A 7274-nucleotide genomic window follows, 5' to 3' on the forward strand; every position below is an offset into this window, starting at 1 on the left:
GCCGTAACAAGGTACCACAACCTGAGCAGCTTTTACGTGACAGAAGTGTATCGTCCCACGGTCCCGGAGGCCGGGCGTCTGACACTAAGATGTCAGCAGGGCTGGTGCCTTGGCCTGCAGAGGCACCACCCACACTCGGCCTCTGTCTTCACACGGCACTCTTTGTACGTCTGTGTCCAAATTCCTCCGTTTTAGGAGGACATCAGTCATACTGGATTAAGGCCCATGCTAATGACCTCATCTTAACTAATGACATCTCAAACAACCCTGTTTTCAAATAATGTCCCATTTCGAGGCAGTGGGTGGGGTTAGAACCTCAACACAGGAATTTGGGAGGGACACCACTCAACCCATAGCAGCTGATGATTGTTCTGTTGGTCAGGGCTGGGCACAGAACACCCCATAGGCTCTCTGTTGCCCCCCTCCTTGTTCCTGTGTACACCCTCACCAATGCTAAAATATGAAGACGATGAACATGATGCCTGGATGACACCAACCCAGAGAGATCAAACTGTCAGGCAGCACTATCCCAGCTCCAAGGCGTGCCCTGACCCTCTGCTTAACTTCCCTTGGTGAAGAGGTGAAGGACGGGTCTCACCTGCAGCCAGACAGGCTCAGAGTTCTCTCTGGTGCTAGTTTTGGTACCTCTGGGAGGGAGAAGAAGCTGGCTTTGCCAATACCAGGCTCTGGGCACCAGGCTTAGTGCCACTGGGGTGAGCTCATGCCCAACCCGCACTCATTCACTCTGCTTTCTCTCTTCCTTTCCTCCCTCTCCAGCTCTTGCTGTTGCTGTTTCCTAGAACCCAGACCACCCATCGTGGGCTGGAAAGGAAGCAAAAGGGCCCCAGATTTCCCAGGAATGTTGCATTTTGACAATCAATTGCCAACCTTAGGTGTGACCTCCTCTTCTCCCTCCCAGCTCCCCACAGGGGGGTATCTGCATTATCCCCATTCTACAGGACTGGGAGGTGAGGCTGTGAGAGTGAGGAACTGAGGAACTCGCTTGGCTTTGAACACAGGCACAGCCAGCCCCAGCGGGTGGTAGTGGTGAGTCTCCACCAGGCCTGGCTGGGAAGCCTGTGTGCCACAGGCCTGGCTGGACCACCTGCCTGCAGCCTCCAGGACACTCGAACCAAAGTCCAGGTGCAATTGCCTTTATCACGTCTGCTCCAGTTCTGACAATCATCTCAAGGATACTGGCCAGGTGGCCCCAGGAGCAGGAGGCTGGTCAGCGTTTGTCAGAGCAGAGCTCATCACTGATAACAAAAGTGCTGGCCACGCCAGTGCTGGAGACAGGCTGGGACTGCACTTATCGTTGAGAGGACAGAATTCCACAGTAAAACTTCAGCCTGCACTGGCTGCTCATCTGAGCCTTGGTCAGGGCGTGAGGCCCGCCCCCTCTTGCTGGGCGTAACCTAGAGCAGAGAGCCGTTCTGCCTAAAGGCCTGTCCTGCCATTGGCCCTGCTGGGTGAGGGGTCTTTGGCCCTGCAGCAGAGCATGGGACTGGCTAGGAAGGAGTGACTTGAAGGGAAAAATAGGGCCACCTGCCCAGATACTAAGGCACGGAGAATGGTGTAACATATTCTGTTTTTTTTTTTGGTTTTTTTGTTTTTTTTTGAGACGGAGTCTGGCTCTGTCGCCCAGGCTGGAGTGCAGTGGCCGGATCTCAGCTCACTGCAAGCTCCGCCTCCTGGGTTCACGGCATTCTCCTGCCTCAGCCTCCCGAGTAGTTGGGACTACAGGCGCACGCCACCTCGCCCGGCTAGATTTTTTTTGTATTTCACCATGTTAGCCAGGATGGTCTCGATCTCCTGACCTCGTGATCCGCCCATCTCGGCCTCCCAAAGTGCTGGGATTACAGACTTGAGCCACCGCGCACGGGCAGGTCCCCATGTGGATGTGACGGATGCGTGTACACAAGGGTAAGCACGCGCACCCCTGTTTCCAGGCCTGGCCCCCTGCAGAAAGACGGGGGAGCCGGATCCTGCTCAGCAGCGGACAACAGGATCCGCCCTCACCCAGGACGGCCTCAGGACTCCAGGCGCTGAGACCTCACTCTACTCCCGTTTCACTTCCGTTAGAGGCTAAGAACTTGTTAAGAGCCAGGCTTCCTTTCTTTCTGCTCCAGCTTCAAGTTCCTTCTGAGACCTCACCAAGGAGGGGGTGGGGGTTGCTTTGAAATGCATCTGCTTTGCTTAGTCTCTTCTTAGGTGACTTTTTAAAAATTGTGATAAAAGGCACCATTTTCAGCGTTGTAAGTGTACAGTTCTGTGGCATTGACACTGTTGTGCAGTCATTGCCCCCCCATCCATCTCCAGAATCCTTTTATCCCCAACTGAAACTCTGACCCATTAAACACGGACTCATTTCCCCAGCCCCTCAGCCCCTGGCAACTACCATTCTACTTCCTGCCTTTATGAACTTGGTCGTTTTAGGCACTGCATATAAGTGGGATATACATACTGTATTTGTCCTTTAGCGACTGGCTTATTCTGCTTGAAACTCAGCCTTCACGTTTCATCTATGTTGTAGCGTGTATCAGAATTTCCTTCCTTTTGCCTTTCTGCGCTACCTGCAGAGGGGTCCATCCGGTGTCGTTCTGGATCCCATCGTAACTTAAAGGAAATTTTCACAATGTCCGGAGCCCTTGATGTCCTTCAAATGAAGAAGGGGGATGTCCTTAAGTTCCTTGCAGCAGGAACCCACTTAGGTGGCACCAATCTTGACTTCCAGATGGAACAGTCCATCTATAAAAGGGAAAGTGATGGCATCTACTTCATAAATCTGAAGAGGACCTGGGAGAAGCTTCTGCTGGCGGCTCGTGCCATTGTTGCCATTGAAAACCCTGCTGATGTGAGGGTTATATCCTCCAAGAATACTGGCCAGAGGGCTGTGCTGACGTTTGCTGCTGCCACTGGAGCCACTCCAATCGCTGGCCGCTTCACTCCTGGAACCTTCACTAACCAGATGCAGGCAGCCTTCCGGGAGCCACGGCTTCTCGTGGTTACTGACCCCAGGGCTGACCACCAGCCTCTCACGGAGGCATCTGACGTTAACCTACCCACCATTGCTCGTAACACAGATTCTGTCTGCGCGATGTGGACATTGCCATCCCATGCAACAAGGGAGCTCCCTCAGTGGGTCAGATGTGGTGGATGCTGGCTCGGGAAGTTCTGTGCATGCGTGGCACCATTTCCCTCGAACACCCGTGGGAGGTCATGCCTGATCTCTACTTCTACAGAGATCCTGAAGAGCTTGAAAAAGAGCAGGCTGCTGCTGAACACACTGTGACCAAGGAGGAACTTCAGGGTGAATGGACGCTCCAGCCCCTGAGTTCACGGCTGCTCAGCCTGAGGTTGCAGACTGGCCTGACGGCATGCAGGTGCCCTCTGAGCCTATTCAACAGTTCCCTACTGAAGACTGGCGTGCTCAGCCTGCCACGGAAGACTGGTCTGCAGCTCCCACTGCTCAGACCACTGACTTCAGGCCACTGAATGGGTAGGAGCAACCACTCAATGGTCCTAAGCTGTTCCTGCACGGGCTCTTCAGCAACATGGAGATAAGGTTAATGGAAAATAAACATCAGTTTCTAAAAAAAAAAGAAGACTGTCCTTCCTTTTTAAGACTGTATAATATTCCTATATAATACATGTAGATATATAATATATAATATAGATAATATATAATTACATAATATATAAATAATATTATATTTCTACATATTATATAAGAATATTTTACAGCCTTAAAATATACATTATATGAACATATAAATATATATAAATATACAAAATATTATATATTATATAAACATATAATATATATAATATATAATATATAATATTATAACATATAATATATAATATTCCTGTATATATAGTCTATATATTTTGGGTTTGCATTCATCCGTCAATGGGCACTTGGGTTCCTTCCATCTTTTTTTTTTTTTGAGATGGGGTCTCACTCTGTCGCCCAGGCTGGAGTAAAGTGGTGTGATCTCGGCTCACTGCAAGCTCCGCCTCCCGGGTTCACGCCATTCTCCTGCCTCAGCCTCCCGAGTAGCTGGGACCACAGGCGCCCACCACCACACCCAGCTAATTTTTCTTTTGTATTTTTAGTAGAGTCGGGGTTTCACCATGTTAGCCAGGATGGTCTCCATCTCCTGACCTCGTGATCCGCCCACCTCAGCTTCCCAAAGTGCTGGGATTACAGGCGTGAGCCACCACGCCCGGCCAGTTGCTTCCATCTTTTCAATGCTGCTATGTGCATGAGTATACACATCTCTGTTTGAGTCCCTGCTTTCAAGTCCTTTGTCTGTATACCCAGAAGTGGGATTGCTGCATCCTGTGGAAAGTCTGTGTTTAATCTGGGGGGAGTCATCATACTGTTTTCCACAGTAGTGGTGCCATTTGACATTCCTACCAACAGGGCACAAGAGTTCCCATTTCTTCACATCCTAACACTTATTTTCCATTTTATAAAAGTCATCCTAGGTGTGAAGTGGTGTTTCATTGTGGTTTGGATTTGCATTTCCTTAATGATTAATGATGTTGAGCATCTTGTCATGTACTTATTGGCCATTTGAATATCTTCTTTGGAAAAATGTCTATCCAGGTCCTTAGGTAACTTTACATTTTAAAAAAACTCCTTGATGCTCTGAAGGTTGTCATTCGGGACCATTTCTCTCTGAGATTTCCTGTGGCCCATCCCTGGGCTTCGCTTGCTCCCAACACAGACGTTCCTCTGGGAGCTGGAGGTGAGATGGGAAAGGGAGCTGGAAAGACAGACATCGCCCAGCCTTGGGACCAGCCTGGAGAACTTTGCTCTTGGGAATTTCAAGCTTGTTGCTTGAGAAATCCAGAAACTCAAGCTAAGCTGTGGCCAATATGCTGTGCTTCCCCCGAGACAGAGAGGCCAACTTTGAGGGGACTTTGTCTGGGCTGGGAGGGCCGCTGACACTGCGCTCCTGGCAGGAATGTGCGGCCCCTGCCTCCAGACCCGTCTTCGGGCCCCCAGCTTGTGAATTTCCAGGGAGAACCTGCTGCCCCCTGGTCACATGACACCTACGGTCACATGCACAAGCCTTTCTGCTGATAGGAAAGATTGTAATCACACCTGGAACTGGAAGGTGTGTACAGGGCTGGGCTCATCATCCACCTCAGTTCAGAGTTTATTGCCAGCATCAGCCTCGAGGCCCTTCTCCTGTTTCATTCCTCTTCCCCCCTTCATCTCTGGGCCCAATTCCTGTCCCCACCTTCCCCTCGCCCCACCATGGCCATCCATTGCAATGTGTCTGATGTGTATCCTTGCATCTTTGTCAAATGCATATTTTTGTGTGTGTGTCTTTAATATACACTGTCCTGTGCTAATAAATTGCATTCCCTTTCTCACTTTATTGTTCACTTACGTTTTAAAAACCATTCATACCTCAGTATGTGTTTCTAATTCATAGAGGATTCCATCCTGGCTTCCATATCTGGGAGATAGACAGACAGGTAGCACCATTTCTTGATACACCTGCACTCTTTTTTTTTCTGAGTCTCGTTCTGCTGCCCAGGCTGGAGGGCGGTGGCGCCATCTCGGCTCACTGCAACCTCCGCCTCCTGTGCTCAAGCAATTCTCATGCCTCAGCCTCCGGAGTAGCTGGGATTACAGGCACCCACCCCCATGCCCGGCTAATTTTTTGTTATTTTTAGTAGAGGCAGGGTTTCTCCATCTTGGTCAGGCTGTTCTGAAACTTCTGGCCTCAGGTGATCTACCCGCCTTGGCCTCCTGAAGTGTTGGAATTACAGGCGTGAGCCACCGCGCCTGGCCCCAATACACCTTTACTCTTAAGTTAGGAACTAAATGAGTCTAATCATATATGCCTTTGCTTGCTTTTTCTATGGAACTATCTCTTCCTGAGAAGGTGGCTTCATGAAGATCTCCAACTACAATTGTTGAGCTGTTTCTTCCTACAGTTCTGCCAGTTGTTGCTTCATAGTTTTTTCAAGACTATTGTTTTGTGTGTGTGTGTGTGTGTGTGTGTGTGTTTGTCCATTTTATCATATGCTATGTCCCTCTTTGATAATATGATGGTTTTGCCTTCAATTATATTTTGTTAGCTGTTAATATCACTACTCTTTCTTTGGTTCATATTTGCCTGCTGTATCATTTTTCTGTCTGTTTCTTTTCAGTCTTTCTCTATCTTTTTAAGTATATTCCTCACAGTTCTGAGTATCAAGACTAAGAGTTTCTGCCGAGATATTTTCTGCCTTTTTATTTAGCTACTGACATTTTATTTATAGTTATTATAAATACTGTTACTTTAGGACTTATTTGTATCTTATTTTATATATCCTATTTACCATCTGTTTTGTTAACTTTTTTCCCTTTCCTTCTGCTGGTTTGAAAGTGTGCTTTACCATCCTGGCTGACACGGTGAAACCCCGTCTCTACTAAAAAATACAAAAAACTAGCCGGCGAGGTGGCGGGCGCCTGTAGTCCCAGCTACTCGGGAGGCTGAGGCAGGAGAATGGCGTGAACCCGGGAGGCGGAGCTTGCAGTGAGCTGAGATCCGGCCACTGCACTCCAGCCTGGGCAGCAGAGCGAGACTCCGTCTCAAAAAAAAAAAAAAAAAGAAAGTGTGCTTTAGAACCCTGTAAAGTGCACCATTGAAGAGAGGGCTCTTAGGAGTCATGGTGACAGAGAACATCACAGTATCCTGGCTGGGGTCCTGGAACAGAATTGAGCATTTGTGGAAAAACTGGAGAAATCCAAATGAAGTCTTCAGTTTAGTTAGTAATGTTATAGCAATGTTAATTTCTCAGTTTTGGTAAATATATTGTGGATATATAAGATGTTAACATGAGGCCGGGCGCGGTGGCTCACGCCTGTAATCCCAGCACTTTGGGAGGCCGAGGCGGGTGGATCACAAGGTCAGGAGATCGAGACCACGGTGAAACCCCGTCTCTATTAAAAATACAAAAAATTGGCCGGGCGCGGTGGCTCAAGCCTGTAATCCCAGCACTTTGGGAGGCCGAGACGGGCGGATCGCGAGGTCAAGAGATCGAGACCATCCTGGCTAACATGGTGAAACCCCGTCTCTACTAAAAAATACAAAAAAAACTAGCCGGGCGAGGTGGCGGGCGCCTGTAGTCCCAGCTACTCGGGAGGCTGAGGCAGGAGAATGGCGTGAACCCGGGAGGCGGAGCTTGCAGTGAGCTGAGATCCGGCCACTGCACTCCAGCCCAGGCGACAGAGCGAGACTCCGTCTCAAAAAAAAAAAAAAAAA

The 7274-nt window shown here is 49.0% G+C and overlaps 1 pseudogene; it reads left to right on the forward strand.

Moving 5' to 3' along the window:
* Positions 1 to 2635: 2635 nt before the first annotated feature.
* Positions 2636 to 3526, forward strand: LOC112619067 (annotated as a pseudogene).
* Positions 3527 to 7274: the final 3748 nt, after the last annotated feature.

This window comes from Theropithecus gelada, chromosome 2 (genome assembly GCF_003255815.1).
Source record: "Theropithecus gelada isolate Dixy chromosome 2, Tgel_1.0, whole genome shotgun sequence".
In the NCBI taxonomy this organism is placed as follows: Eukaryota; Metazoa; Chordata; class Mammalia; order Primates; family Cercopithecidae; genus Theropithecus; species Theropithecus gelada.